This window comes from Pinus tabuliformis, chromosome 3_2 (assembly GCF_031772625.1).
Source record: "Pinus tabuliformis cultivar Carrire ecotype Pingquan chromosome 3_2, CPIR1, whole genome shotgun sequence".
Classification (NCBI taxonomy): domain Eukaryota; kingdom Viridiplantae; phylum Streptophyta; class Pinopsida; order Pinales; family Pinaceae; genus Pinus; species Pinus tabuliformis.
Window position 1 is genome coordinate 111,358,680 of NC_142302.1, and position 16,915 is coordinate 111,375,594.

Consider the following 16,915-nt stretch of genomic DNA (forward strand, 5'->3'; position numbering starts at 1 on the left):
ACATGGACTGGAATCATATGAGGAAGGGAATGTAATAGGCGAGGAAAACCATCTTTTTACTCCAGATGAGCTGCCTACTTACATCACAGAAGAAGAAGAATGTGCAGTGAACTCAGCTACACACCAAGACACCTATTTTATCCTAGCTAATGAAACCGTGTTGGAAGAAGAGTCAGAAGAATATCAAAGGGGGTATATGAATGCTTTGTCTACACAACAACAACGATATTCCCTTCGAAACAGAGATGTACCGGCTAAACAAATTCAGAAAAGGAAGGAGGATGAAACAACAAAGAAAGATCCATCTACTACACAAAGAAAGGGAAAGGATGCAGTTGTTCCAGAGAGCAACAAATCGAAATCAGTGGAACAATCACAACAACCAGCCATCTCAAAAGACAAGGAAAGGGAAGAGATCCCAGTCAAAGAGGTAGAAAGAACTCCCGCTTTCAGCCTGGAGAATGAGATTTCTCAGCTAAAGGTATCCATCCCTTTGACTGAAATCATGAAGAACAGTAGCTATAGAGGACAAATTTCTAAAATGTTGAATTTGGACCCAATGTCCGACATGGTAAACGTGGAAGATGATCAGCCTGAAATGATTTTTGGGCCAGTGAAAAATGGTGAGTCTCCCGAGAGCAAAGTTCCGCCCTTCTATATCAGTTTGCGATTGCATGACTTTGTGCTACACAATGCCATGTTCGATTCCAGAGCCTCTCATAATCTCATGCCCAAGGCTATCATGGATAAGCTTGGTCTAGACATCACCTGCCAACATCATGATCTCTATTCATCCGACTCCAGCAGACTAAGATGCATAGGGCTCATCAAAGACTTAGTGGTGAGTCTAGATCAGCTTCCTATGAAAAATGTTCTGATGGACGTAGTGGTAGCAGACATTCCTCCAAGGTTTGGTATGCTTCTTTCCAGGTCTTGGGTGGAAAAATTGAAGGGGACACTACAACTGGATTTCTCCTATGTGACAATCCCGGTGTTTGGACAGATGAGGAAATTATATCGGGAACAAAAGATGAAGTATATGATCACAAGCAAGGAGAAACCGATAAATCATCCTATAAACTATGTACATACAGATTTAGAGTCTTTTGTTTTGTTTTCAGATAGTTTAAATGAAATAGATAGTGAGATAGTAGAAGCAGATGACATTCTAGAGATAACAGAAAATTTTAGAGAGATTTTGAAGAAAGAAAGACAAGAAAAGCAACAAAATATTGGGCAATCAGTTGGAAATGATGGACAACAAACGAACAATGGACAACAAAAAAACGATGGACAGCAAGCAAACAATGGATAGAAAAAAGACTTTCAGCACTTGCAAGAAGAAGAAGAAGGCTTATGGACCATGGATTTTGATGGAGCAATAGGGAATGATGGAGCTGGTATTGGTATTTGGGTATGCTGTCCTTTCTCTGCCCCAAACAAGGTACCTAGCAGCATGAGAGTTTGCTCCTACAAGCGAGCCTTCGAATGTTCCAAAAATGAAGCCGAATATGGAGCTATGATTGTTGGCCTGAAGATTCTTAGAAAGCTTAATGCAAAGAGGATTTCAGTATATGGCGACTCCGAGTTGGTGATAAAACAGGTCAGAGGTGAGTACCAAGCAAAACATCCTAGGATACGGGCCTATCGTAATGCAGTTTTGGACATTTTGAAGCTATATTCCGAATACACCTTGACATGTGTGCCACGAATACAAAATAGTATTTCTGATGCTATTGCCAAGGCAGCGAGCAGCTTGAAGACCCCCATGAACTCCAACAATAAATTTGAAATCCATGTCAAGCACCGTCCAACCATTCCAGACAATCAAAGACATTGGCAAGTGTTCCAAGACGATGAGGAGATTAAGGATTTTATGCTCAACAAAGGCAAGTTCAAAGAAACCTTAATCGATGTGGAAAACGATGAGAACAAAGGGAATGGTATAGAAGAAGTACAAATCAATCAAATGGACATATTGCAGCTAAATAACAACATCATTCCTAAAAGCTTGATACCCCTAGAAGAACTTTTCGATCAGGATGATGTAGCCCGCAAGCCAACTTTGCAGCCCACGGAGAAAGGTGTAGAAGAAGTCAACATCGGTACAGCAGCAAATCCAAAATTGGTAAAATTGTCCAAGACACTACCGCCAAAGATCAAGGACAAATATATCAGTTTTATGGCTTCATACCATTCCAGACAATCAAAGACATTGGCAAGTGTTCCAAGACGATGAGGAGATTAAGGATTTTATGCTCAACAAAGGCAAGTTCAAAGAAACCTTAATCGATGTGGAAAACGATGAGAACAAAGGGAATGGTATAGAAGAAGTACAAATCAATCAAATGGACATATTGCAACTAAAGAACAACATCATTCCTAAAAGCTTGATACCCCTAGAAGAACTTTTCGATCAGGATGATGTAGCCCGCAAGCCAACTTTGCAGCCCACGGAGAAAGGTGTAGAAGAAGTCAACATCGGTACAGCAGCAAATCCAAAATTGGTAAAATTGTCCAAGACACTACCGCCAAAGATCGAGGACAAATATATCAGTTTTATGGCTTCATTTGCAGTTGTATTTTCTTGGGATTATTCTGATTTAAAGACCTATGATACAAACATCATTCAGCACACCATACCTATCAAGCCCAATCAGAAACCATTTAGACAAAAGCTGATAAGGATCAACCCAAAGTTGTTGCCATCCATTGAAAAAGAGGTAAACAGGTTGTACAAGTTAGGTATCATTGTTCCTATCAGATTTTCAGATTGGATATCTAACTTAGTTCCTATACAAAAGAAGATCGGTGAGATCCACCTATGCATTGATTTCAGAAATCTAAACAAGGTCTCATTGAAGGACAACTATCCTCTGCCCAAGATGGACCATATACTTCAGAGAGTAGTGGGGGCATCTAGTATGTCGCTGCTCGATGGCTATTCCGAGTATAACCAAATTTCATTCTATGAAGATGATAGGGATAAGACAGCATTGACAACTCCATGGGGGACATTTCACTATGCCAAAATTCCATTCGGTTTGAAGAATGCAGGTGCCACATTTTAGCGTGCAATGGACTTGGAGTTTGTAAATGAGAAGGATGTGTTTTTGGTGGTGTACTTGGATGACTTGACGGTGTTTTAAAAATCTGATGAAGAGCACATGCATCACCTAAAAATAGTCTTGCAAAAATGCAGGAAATATGGTTTATCGTTGAATCCTAAGAAGAGATTGTTTGCCATGGAGGAAGGAAAATTACTTGGGCATATCATCTCAAAAGATGGCATCCGCATAGACCCAGCATGTGTCCAAGCAATTTAGCAAATCGATCTGCCTAGGAACAAAAAGGAGATACAGTCATTTAATGGTAAGATGAATTTTCTGTGTCGCTTTGTGCCCAATCTTGCAGAACACTTGAAAGAAATGACCAACATGCTTAAGAAGGACATCCAGGTGAAATGGACAGATGAGGCTATAAAATCTTTCAACTTGGTCAAATTGGCCCTCTCTTCAGCTCCAGTTCTAGTCAGCCCAGATTATACTCAAGATTTCATATTGTTTTCATTTGCTTCTGAGCACACTATGGCAGCAGTACTATTGCAGAAGAGGGATGATCATGAAAGACACATTGCATTATTCAGCAAGGCTATAAGGGATGTAGCTTTGAAATACAACATCATTGAGAAGCAAGCCCTGGCATTGGTAAAGGCACTGAAGGATTTCTGGGTGTATATCTTACATTCTCACATTCTCGCCTATGTTCCTAATACTGCTGTGAAAGATGTTTTAGTGCAGACCGATCCGGAAGGGAGAAGAGGAAAATGGATTGCAGCCTTGCTAGAATACGATGTGGAGATAAATCCTACAAAGCTGGTCAAAGGACAGGGATTGGCGAAGCTAATGGCTGAGTCAAATTTGCATGCATTGGACATAAATCTGATCGCTACCATGTCTGATGAGAATGATGAAGGAACTTCAGTTCAGGTATCCGAAATGTTTGTTTTGTCCCCATGGTATTCTGATATAATCTACGTGCTGAAAAATCTATCACCACTGCCCGACATGGCTAGAAACAAAGAGAGAACACTTAAATTGAAAGCTGCCAAGTTTTGTATCTTGAATTCTGCACTGTATTGGAAAGATCCCGGTGGCATTTTGCTAAATTGTCTAGTGGAAGAGGAGGCAAAGAAAGTCATGGAGGACTTCCATGGAGGAGAGTGTGGTGGACATCTTTTTTGGAAGTCAACAGCGAACAAAATCTTGAGAGCGGGGTACTACTGGCCTACTTTGTTTGTTGATGTGCATAAGATGGTAAAGCGATGTCATAAGTGTCAAATTTTCGAAGGAAAATAGAAACTACAGCCTTTTCCACTCAAACCTATCGAAGTGAGCACTCCATTCCAGCAATGGGGGTTGGATTTCATTGGGGAAATTAATCTCGCATCTTCCAGACAGCATAGGTGGATCCTTACAGCGACAGACTACTTCACAAAGTGGATTGAGGCAGCACCTACCAGACAAGCGACGGACACGGTAATCATCTCATTTCTGGAAAATAACATCTTGTATCACTTTGGTTGTCCAAACAAAATAATCACTTATAATACAGCAGCCTTTAAGTCGAAAAGGATGGTAGAATTTTGTCACAAATATCACATAACTTTGGCTCATTCAACTGCCTATCATCCGCAAGGAAATGGATTGGCAGAATCTTTGAATAAATATTTGGTCAACATCATCAAGAAGCTGCTGGAAATTAATAAAAAGAGCTGGAACAAGTGGTTGGTTCATGCAGTTTGGGCAAATCAAATCAGTCAGAAAAAGTCTATTGGTATGTCACCATTTGAGCTGGTTTATGGAGTGGACATAGTATTTCCTGCTTCTCTTGCTGCCCCAACGGTCAAACTTCTTCACGAGGCCGACAGTGAGGAAGATCATATGCAGAGAAGGCTGAATCAAATGATCCACTTGCAGCAAACAAGAGAGGAAGTTTTCAAAAACACATCCAAGTTGCAGGAGAAGATAAAGAAAATCTATGACAGAAAAGAAAAGACGGACAAATTTCAATTGGATGATGTGGTGCTGAAGTGGGATGCAAGGAATGAAGAGAAAGGAAAGCACAGAATGTTCGAAAATCTGTGGAAAGGTCCTTTCAAGATTGCAACACACAGGGGTCAAAACACCTTTCTTCTTAAAGAAATGAATGGGGAAGACTGTCCTGGAGGGCCGATCAATGGTCGGCTGCTCAAGCGGTATCATCATTGATCTATTAACACTGCTTCCACTATCATTGTAAATACCATTTTCATTTCAGTTTGGTTTCAGTATGTACAGTCAGTTTTTGAGTTATTCCAATTGTCAAGTTTGAGTCAATTTCTCGGTTACTTCAGTTTTGTAAATAAGTCAGAGTCTTGTGCTATTTATCAAATGATGACTCCATAACTCAATGGAAAAAGAGGCACTGTCTAGCTCCTCTAGAGATCTGCTATTCTTGGCACCTCCAAGGAGCTACCATCCCCTGTTGGAGCCAATGTTAGAGTTGGTCTGGTTAGCCCTCCGTCAGAGATCAAAGCTCTTTGTGCATTTCAATTTTACGTGTCCTGCTCCATCCACAAAGCTTCATTTTGCTAGGGACATGCCATGATTTGATGGAGAAAGTCATGCTACTCACATCGCCTCATGTCTGGCCCCTGCTGGTTCAGGTCTTGGTCCATAATCACAGAATTTCATGATAGTCAAGGTTTGGTCATATGACAGGACAAAGTCATTTTTGTTGTTGGGTCTAGGAAATCATCAATAAGGTCTTTGAAAAAACATGTCCAGAACAACTTATGTAGGCCAGAGAGGATCTTATATACCTACAGTGTAGAAAGCTTCATCATCATCGCAATAGACATCGAATCATCTTCAAAACTCTGTTTTGAAGAAAAGTCAAACAAGGTCAACTATGACAAAATTTTCCAAAAATAGACAGTTGAAATTTTCACATGCAGTCATGGATTTCAAAGCCAGAGGCTCAGTCACACAATCCCCGCAAAGAAACGCCTAAAATTTTATCACGAGAGCTAAAATTTCAAAGAAAAAGGAAAAACAGAGTGTTCTAAAAGTCAATAAAAGTGCAAAACTCAAACATTAGAAAGTGGGTCATCAAAGAGGAAAAAATTAAACCCAACTCTCTCAAAGCCTATATTTGTTTTGGCCCAAGGCTAAGTCATTGTGTTGTGAAAAGGCTTGAGAGAGGCATTGTTGAAGAAAGGAGAGCTAAGGAGGAGGAATTCGAACAAGGAGAGCAGACTTCTAGGTGGCGCGGCGCACACACCAGGGCGCGTGACACACATGGAGGGCGTGACGCATTGGCAGCCATCCTGCAGTGCAAAATCCACAAGGGCACGATGCACTCAGGGCGCGCGGTGCACTGGGCCTGGCGCGTGACACACACAGACAGGGGCCTAAAAAACATTGCAATTCGATTCGGATCTCAGTGAAGTCAGCGAATCAAGAGGTAGGCCATGATTGACACCTCTTCTCCATCACTTGTGTCATTAATTTGGGGTTTTTAAGAAGTCTAATGGTGCCCAAAAGCATAATGGCCATCCATGAAATAATCATCAAGCGAAAATGATAAACGGGGTTGCCAATTTGTAAAAATGCCACCAAGGTTTTGCTCCCCTCTCCTTGTCCCCTCACTCCTCATCGTTTTCACCTCCGTATCCCCCATATCTCCCAAGCAAACCCCCTAAAACTCCCTCCCCTGTTTTTCAAACAAAAACTGTGTCATTGGACCACGTGCGGCGCACACACAACGTGGCGTGGCGCACTCAGGGCGCGCGGTGCACTGGGAGCCCGACCACAGTGTTAACTTTACATTGGCATGGCGCATACCCGATGCGTGACGCACTGGGAAAAGCGCGTGATGCACAGGCCTGTGAGCCTAAGAATGCACCAAATCGCCCAAAAATTTTGGAATTGGCTCTTAAAATTGCAAAAGTGCCCGTAAATCTTTTCACCACTGATCCTAAGCTTAAAGAAAAATATGATGTTGGTGACCATGAGACGAAAAAGAAATTTTTTTAAGCAAACACAAAAATGACACAAAAGGGTAAAAAGGCTAGGATTTTTGCTACAGTAACACAATTGCTAAATAATCTCCTACCTTACCTTGATCAGCTGATTTCCCTGGAGCATTTTCCCCTGATAGTTACCCTAGCTACATTGCAATCATATCCCTTTGTCCCCTTTACTCATATAGCTCAAAGGTTCCTTAACCCTACCCCATCAAAAACACACCCCAAACACTCCCAAATCCCTGATAAATTTCCCCTTTAAACCCCTATTCCCCTTTTCATCATTCCCCTCCTAACACTCCCCTGTTTTATTGTCCCCTTGGTAATAGATTTTCAGAGAATTCATCAGTGTCATTGAATCCAAAGGGCAGCACTAAACTCAGGGTACAAGCAGCAGTGATGGCATCAGAAAATTCATCAGATTATGAGTGGGATACACACAGTGACACATCTTCAGGAGAGAGGGCCCATAGGAGACATCATCGGAGTGGCAGACATCTCAGAGACGAGACCAACACCCTCACAGAGCTACAGGCGTGCCCACTTTCCATGTCTTGTTTCCAGCACTTGGCATGTTATGATTTTTTCCAAAGGGTGGCAAATGTCAGAGTACATCATGAGTTGGCCCGCCTTTTCACACTTCATCTACAGGGAGGCCAATATGTCTTGGCTGGGGTCACTTTCACCTTGACACCGGAGGCTATATTAGTGGCAACAGGGATACATAAAATTGGGGAGTGGTGGCATAAGAAACAGAAGGTGGAGAGGCATCACTATGAGCCCTAAATCAAGAACAGTTGCTTGAGCCAGCTCACTAGATTCTTTCCTTCCAGATTTTTGAGGGAGGAGTATGCCCCCTCATGAGATTGATCATGAAATATTTCAATTGCGAGGGGAGGTTTTCTTGCCTTTATGCTTATCACATTCACTTGCTCATGCACTTTAGCAAGGTAAAGATGATGAGCCTCCCATTTTTCGTCTGCAACAACATTGAGAAGATGAAGAACTTCATGCAGCGCAACACCCCACGACAGCAACTACACAGTGTCTATCGTTTTGCTCTCATCTAGATTCTGGTGGACCATCAGTTGGGATTGCAGGGTATTGCTTGGGAGGATTTTGTTGGAAATAATACTGAGAGGGGGGGTGAATCAGTATTATCATATCAATAAAACTTTTTCATTTCCATATTCAGATTCATATATGCTACTTCCACAACTTCTTATGATTCAGTTAGTTGATCCTTAATGAATGCATTAGAACATCATCAACCATATTAACAGTAAACAGGTGCAGTAAAATAGAACAGATCATCACACATAAGCCACACACATGAACACCATGATATAAGGTGGAAACCCAATGTGGGAGAAAACCACCTGTTGCAATATGTCTCTATCGTCTTTCAATTAGAAATTCCTTTTACAATGATTTTGTACTAGTGCAGTCCTTTACCAGTACGCAAGCTACAACCTGCAGAGAGCTACAACCCTCTTTCGTTCTCAAGCTTCTCCTGGAAGGGAGATACAACCCTCTTAGCTCTTGTACTAGCCAAGATACTAGTACGTAGGTGCCGGCCTACAATCTTCTCTCCTCCAGGTACCACGTTTCATACATTTTTCTGACCAGATACACCTGAAGCACAACACATAATCTGAAGGGCCACGTTTCATCCAATTTTCATACTGGACTCATAAATATCATTGAAGCACATAATCAATCAATCTTCTGAATCACCCAATCACCAGATCAATACATATACAAGGATAATATGAGTGTTAGCAACCCGATCTAGTCCATTAGATCCATTACTAGATCTCATCCATCAACATAATCAATCAAACTGAATATGTAGAATACTGACACCATTAAACAGTCATCAAAACACATCAACAACCTGAACCACATGTAACATTAAACATCATAGCTCAAATGGTATATGCTACTACAATGAACCAAACCTGCGTACATACGTGCTTTCATCAAAGCCAACCCCGTACAGATCTATAAATATTCAATCATGACTTGCAGCGATTTCAAACTTAAGTTATACCCAGTTCAGATCATTACAAGCGTCAGTATAAAGATCTAGAATAAGCATAATCAACTATATAGAGATAGTTCATTTCAAACCATTTGATCCCGATCTATCCTTGGATCTTGTTTTCCATCAACTGGTGAGATCCCTCTTTAGCTCAGATCTAGATCTGCACCATAACCCAATTACAGTATTCCAGATCTAGCACTTTATGAGATATTCAATAATTCAGATGATACCTTGCCAAATGATCTCCTTCCTCTTTTATAGCCTTAGTCCTTTCTCAATACCACGGTCCAAAACCATAGGATCAAAAAACTGTTGGACTAATACCATGAACCAACCATGAAAGTGCGTGAGATCAACACTTTTGGATGCAATACCACGAACCAAAATGATAGGATAAAAAACTGTCGGACTAATACCATGAACCAACCATGAAAGTGCGTGAGATCAACACTTTTGACGAGGTACCATGGTCCAAAACCATAGGTTCAAATACCAAGGAATAACTACCATGGACCAAAGGTAAGTTCTCCAACATATATGCGCTTTTCCTTGCGTGAACAACCCAATACTTGGGATCAACACTTCTGACGAGGTACCATGGTCCAAAACCATAGGTTCAAATACCAAGGACTAACTACCATGGACCAAAGGTAAGTTCTCCAACATATACGCGCTTTTCCTTGCATGAACAACCCAATACTTGGGATCAACACTTCTGACGAGGTACGATGGTCCAAAACCATAGGTTCAAATACCAAGGACTAAATACCATGGACCAAAGGTAAGTTCTCCAACATATAAGCGTTTTTCCTTGCATGAAAGTGCGTGAACTTTTTCTCTACATGAAATAAACTTTTCTCTGCATAAAAGTGCGTGAAATTTTCTCTACATGAAATAAACTTTTCTCTGCATAAAAGTGCGTGAACTTTTCTCTACATGAGATAAACGTTTCTCTGCATAAAAGTGCGTGAACGTTTCTCTACATGAAATAAACTTTTCTCTACATAAAAGTGCATGAAATTTTCTCTACATGGAATAAACTTTTCTCTGCATATAAGTGCTTGAACTTTTCTGCACTATAATTTATCATCTGAGATGAGTGGGTTGCCATCAAGTACAACATATGTATCATAATGCCAACAATCTCCCCCTTTGGACTTGATGGCAACAACAACCAATCACTCTCCCCCTTTGACATCAAGGGCAAAGGGTTAACCAAGATATTCTCTTTCCTAAATAAACATTCCGCTGTCCATACTCCCCCTGAGTACCTGCTGAAATCTCTGAATGAGCTCCCCCTTTGTATATGCCAAGGTGTACGAATCTGTTCATGCTACATGCTAAAAGCTCTGCTCTTTTTGAATTGTGTTGTTCATGCTCCCCCTGACTGTAGGAAAGATCTGCAAAATATGTTCTTCAAGAAGAACCAAGACTTATACATCATGAAAGAGATAGAGACGTATTGCAGCAATATTCAGACCAACATCCATGATCTCCTTCTGTACTTCCTCCATAATGCCAACAATGCATGATATGCTCCCCCTGTCTGTAAGCAAAGTCTGCAAAAAGTTGTTCTACAAGAACATGACTCTATACATCATACGTGACCTTCCTAGCACCAAATACTCATGCATACATCCATCTCCCAACCAAGTGGGGATATACCAGAAAATGACAACCAAGTACATTACATCATTCATCCCAGGCATAGTGGGGAAACCAACATAGGCCGTTACATGACCTGAAGAGATCTCATCAAATGACTACAATAAATAGAGACACACTATTACATCATGAGTCTTGATATGACCTTTACATCGAATGATATACATGACATTTATAACAAAGACCAAACACCTAAATAAGATCATGATAAACATCAGCAACAGCATTGTATGATCTGCTCCATAGCATCTGTCATCAGCAACTAGACCAACAACTTGTATTAGTGCATGAATCATCAAGGTATGTCTGTATCAACTCATCCTTTTGAACAAAATTCTGTATATACAGAATCATTCACATTCTATCATATGTGAGAAACACCATAGCCATCCAGATCTGCATGAACCAAGTATCATCAATTGGGAATATCTGCATCAATCAACATATGAAACAACCTATCATCATATAGGTAAGAACTCATCATCATCATGTCTCCAACAATGTAACTTTGAATAATCATCCATGTATCCAGCCAACAATCCTCATCCATATATGTGCTAAGAACAATAGGAATCCTGCATCATAACTGTAGAATATGATCTTTATGCACATGAGGACAATAGCATATGAGTGACTCATCATCAAGTAAAGAAGATGTGAATTATGTACTGCTCCTTATCCTTATGAAGATCACCATGTAAGCACCATTAGAGAATCAACCACAAATCTGATCTAAATATCAACTATGTAACCCCAAGAATCATCTGAACAACTCATAACCATATCATAGCAAGATGAATCATTTATCAATATAAGCATCATCACCAAGGAATATTAACCATAATGCCAACAATGCATTAAGAGCATATGCTCCCCCTAAACCTGTGCCATCTGTCAGATCTGATCATGCATATTAAGAAGTATCAAGACATCAGCAATATCAAGTTAGAACCAAAATAATTCTAACCATCATATGCAACCATTATCAATTAGAGCAAAACTGATCCTTTTCTTGAATCTGTCCCTACTGCCTTTCTTCAAACAATCATATACGCGACTGTGCAGTAACAAATTCGCGTATATATATGCAACTTCCATTTATCAAGCTTGCGTAGGAGATTGAAGTTTTACACTTTCGGCTCCCTCTGTTATGTCTGTATAATGTGTTGTGCCGCCACTTTCTGATTGAACTTCCTTTTTCTTCCATATCTTCAAGTACGATGATGTTTTCTCCTTTTGGTGTGATGTCCGTGCTTTGTTCCTGCATTCCTTTGCTATATGTCCAAGCTTGTTACATGCATAACATCTTACATGTTTCATATTCCTTTTGCAATCAACAGCTTTGTGACCAAACATATTGCAAGCAAAGCAATATCCATTAAAGTACCTTGACTGAAGATGATCTGTTTGTTTGATGATCTTGAACCCTTCTTCTTCTACATCTGGCTGCAACATGTCCAAGGTTATGACATACATAACATTCAACATTATTCATAGGAGGAGTAAAAGATTTTCTTTGAAGAATTTCTTTCCTTGGTTGATGATGAGATTGACCTTTCATCTCTCTTATCTCCTTGTTGATCATTTTAGATTTCTCTTTAGAGTTCCTTGCCTCACCTTGTGAACTAGATTCACCTTCAACAGATTCATGAAAGCCAAGACCAGTTTTGATAGCAGGAGATCTTTGACTATTAAGAATATCATCCAAGACTTTAGTACTATCTTGAAAACGTAAGAGCTTATCCTTTTCTTCTAATTTACTTTTCAAGATATTTACCTCAACCTGAAGTTGTTCTTCTTTTTCTAGATATTGCTTCTTCATGTCTTCTTCATCTTTCCTTTCTTCTTCCAACTGATGCTTTAGCTTGAGAATCTCCTTTTCTTGTTCTTCATTTAGATCCCGTTGCATTTGACGAATTCTGAAGGCACATTCTAGCTAGGATTTTAAGCTGATAACTTCGTTTCCCTGTTTTTCAATATCTTGGACCAGATCTTTATTCTGCTTCTTTGATTCTTCAAGATCTTCCTTTAGAGAGCGGATCGTGGCTTCAAGACTTTCATAGTAACTGGATCTATCTCTGAGTTTCATGATGTTTGTGTTCTTTTCATTGACTTCATTTCTTAGAGATGTTGCTTCAACCTGCAACTTTTGATATTTCTCCTTGAATAACTCTCGTTGAGCCTTTTGTCTAGTAACAGCTTCTTTGAGGGCACCACTCTTTATGTTCAGAAGTCTTTCTTGTTCACTAATTTTGTTTGTCAGCCTGTTAAATTCTGCTTCTATTTGATATCCTTCTTCCTCACCCATAAGAGCACATTCAGTTGTTTCGTTATCACTTCCATCTTTTCCAAATGGATAGATAGCTGGAACATCAGAGGATAGAAAATTCATACCTGGTAGTTCATCTTCATTCTGAAATAATTCTGAATCTGAATCTGAATCTGAAGAGCTTCTTATACCTAATCCCCAATCGATTCTCCCACTGTCATAGTTCTTCTGAGATGTCTTCTTCTTCTTATGAGCTTTCTTCTTAAGCTTCTTTCCCATTGTTCCACGGATCTCCTTCAAGCGATTAAGCTTCTACCAAAGGACCGGCTCTGATACCAATTGTTGGAAATAATACTGATAGGGGGGGGGGTGAATCAATATTATCATATCAATAAAACTTTTTCATTTCCATATTCAAATTCATATCTGCTACTTCCACAACTTCTTATGATTCAGTTAGTTGATCCTTAATGAATGCATTAGAACATCATAAACCATATTAACAGTAAACAGGTGCAGTAAAATAGAACAGATCATCACACATAAGCCACACACATGAACGCCATGATATAAGGTGGAAACCCAATGTGGGAGAAAACCACCTGCTGCAATATGTCTCTATCTTCTTTCAATTATAAATTCCTTTTACAATGATTTTGTACTGGTGCAGTCCTTTACCAGTACGCAGGCTACAACTTGCAGAGAGCTAAAACACTCTTTCTTTCTCCAGCTTTTCCTGGAAGGGAGCTACAACCCCCTTAGCTCTTGTACTAGCCAAGATACTAGTATGTAGGCACCGGCCCACAATCTTCTCTCCTCCAGGTACCACGTTTCATACATTTTTCTGACTGGATACACCTGAAGCACAATACATAATCTGAACGGCCACGTTTCATCCAATTTTCATACTGGACCCATAAATATCATTGAAGCACATAATCAATCAATCTTCTGAATCACCCAATCACCAGATCAATACATATACAAGGATAATATGAGTGTTAGCAACTCGATCTAGTCCATTAGATCCATTACTAGATCTCATCCATCAACACAATCAATCAAACTGAATATGTAGAATACTGACACCATTAAACAATCATCAGAACACATCAACAACCTGAACCACCTGTAACATTAAACATCATAGCTCAAATGGTATATGCTACTACAATGAACCAAACCTGTGTACATACGTGCTTGCATCAAAGCCAACCCGCGTACAGATCTATAAATATTCAATCATGACTTACAGCGATTTCAAACTTAAGTTATACCCAGTTTAGATCATTACAAGCGTCAGTATACAGATCTAGAATAAGCATAATCAACTATATAGAGATAGTTCATTTCAAACCATTTGATCCCGATCTATCCTTGGATCTTGTTTTCCATCAACTGGTGAGCTCCCTCTTTAGCTCAGATCTAGATCTGCACCATAACCCAATTACAGTATTCCAGATCTAGCACTTTATGAGATATTCAATAATTCAGATGATACCTTGGCAAATGATCTCCTTCCTCTTTTATAGCCTTAGTCCTTTCTCAATACCACGGTCAAAAACCATAGGATCAAAAAACTGTTGGACTAATACCATGAACCAACCATGAAAGTGCGTGAGATCAACACTTTTGGATGAAATACCACGGGCCAAAACCATAAGATCAAAAACTGTCGGAGTAATACCATGAACCAACCATGAAAGTGCATGAGATCAACACTTTTGACGAGGTACCATGGTCCAAAACCATATGTTCTGTTAGCTACCTATACCAATAGGTTTCATTTTTTATGATTGGCAGGGGAAGTTCCAAATATGCTCTACTTTGGTGATGCAAAGATCTCATATTTTGTGGAAAACACCTATCTACAGTTGTTTGATGCTGTCCTACTACTGAATGGGTGATCCAACAGTCTAAGCTGGGTCATGCCATATTTCAATTTTTGTTGTAGATTAGAGAAAGAAATCTGTCCAAACTATTCAATCTTGGCAGATCAGTAGTTAGGTAGAGAATGAAGGTTCCCAACTGCTTAATCTGGGGCCTTGGAAGTAATAAGGCTAGCCTTAGATAGAAAATCAAAAGGAAATGCCAAAAGAAAAGAAAAGGGCACATGAGGGTTTGCAAGTCTAAGTGCACCCTCCCTGAAGTAATAAAAAATGCTAGGCAATAGAATGGGTAGGTAGATGGGGTTGCAGAAACATGATTTCTTCATATCACTGGCCTAAGCAAAGGAAACACATGGTGGCCAGTGCAGATCTTCCTATTCAACAATTTTGTAGCAACAAAGTGAAGCATGTCTAACCTCCCAATCATTCCTTATCAAACTCCTTGCTAACATCCCACTATCACCTTGGTTCATGAGAGAAATCAAACTCATTTGTTGATCCTTGTTGTATAGAAGAGCCACATTTCTTGTGTAAAAATCTTTTCATTTTGATATACTCTCCTAACTAAGTTTGTTCCCTAAAAACTTAGTGTCTGCTTCCTTCTTTCCATATCTCCCATCCAATACTAACTACTAACTCTATCTATACTTAACTCCCTGTGTTCCCCTTTTCCCTGTTATTATATCACTATTGTACATAAAAAACCCCAAAAAATATGTATATATCCCTTCCCCTAGGCAATATAGCCTTATAGTTCTAAAAAGTCGGAGTGCAAAGAAATTAAAGCGCTAAAAGCAAAAGAGCGCAACTATGATGTCTTGGGATTAAACCAAGATCCGCTTGGTTTAACAGCCCTAACCCCTTGTTGTGAATAAACAGTAATAAACCCATTTTCACCCACAAAACATTGGAAAAACCCAAAAACCCGCCGATGGCTAAAGTCTCGCCTTGGCGCGCATTCCTAGAAAAAATATTTGTTTATTCTCCGCTCCCCGCCGTATTGTCCGATCACCTCCGCTTCCCGTCGACCGTCGGATCTGGGCCCTCCCATCCGACGGCCCACAGCAATATCGGACCACCCTCGATGCCTGTACGTTAGCGCCCGAAATCTGTTAGAGGGTGACGTCAGGGCTCGGACACGCATCAATCCTGGGTTGTATCGGGCGGCCTCCTGCCAAAACCGCGCCCGTACATTCAGCGGTCCGATATTATCGCTTACCGCCTTCCGCTTACCGCTCGCCCAGTCGGCCCTACGTCACCTCCATGCCATGGCCGAGTCAGCACCACATCAGCACCCGACCCGTCATCGCCCCGAGCTGTCTGCCACGTCCCTCGTCCACGTGGACCACTCATAGACCGCCACGTCATCATTCCGTACCATGACCCCTCCTATGACGTCATGCTGACGTCATCCGAGAAAAGCGCGCCAAAGGCCAAATTTCCTATATTTTCGCCCAAATTCACGTTTTTGTGCGTTTTTGTGAAAAAGACTGTTATGCCTCCTGCATGAATTTTTACGTCCTTCTCGCCGCCAACCTGCAAAAAATTGATTCAAATCCATGACCACCCAGAACTCAGCTTGGATAAGCTTCCACCCATCGCACCGTGACCAGGTATTTACCGTTTCTTCCTGCACCTGGTTCAGTTCGTTCTTCGCTGTAAAAAACGTCCAAAACTGCCATTTTCCCCTGAAACTCAAGCTTTTTGTCCTGCTAGTGATTCAATTCCTCCCAAGACTGACCAATTGTGCCCCTTTTTATACAATAAATGCCCCGTTTTCAGTGAAAATCCTTTTTACCTCAATTCCCTGCACAAAGACGCATTTGCCCACATTCCCAAGTAAAAATCTGCTTGAAGAGCACCAAACACATGGAGACACCAGTAGCTCTAAACATTCCACCTCTAAATGCCCCACAAAGAGAGCTAGAATGGCTGCCCCTGGCCGACAGAGACTACCAGATGGCAGAAGTAATCCC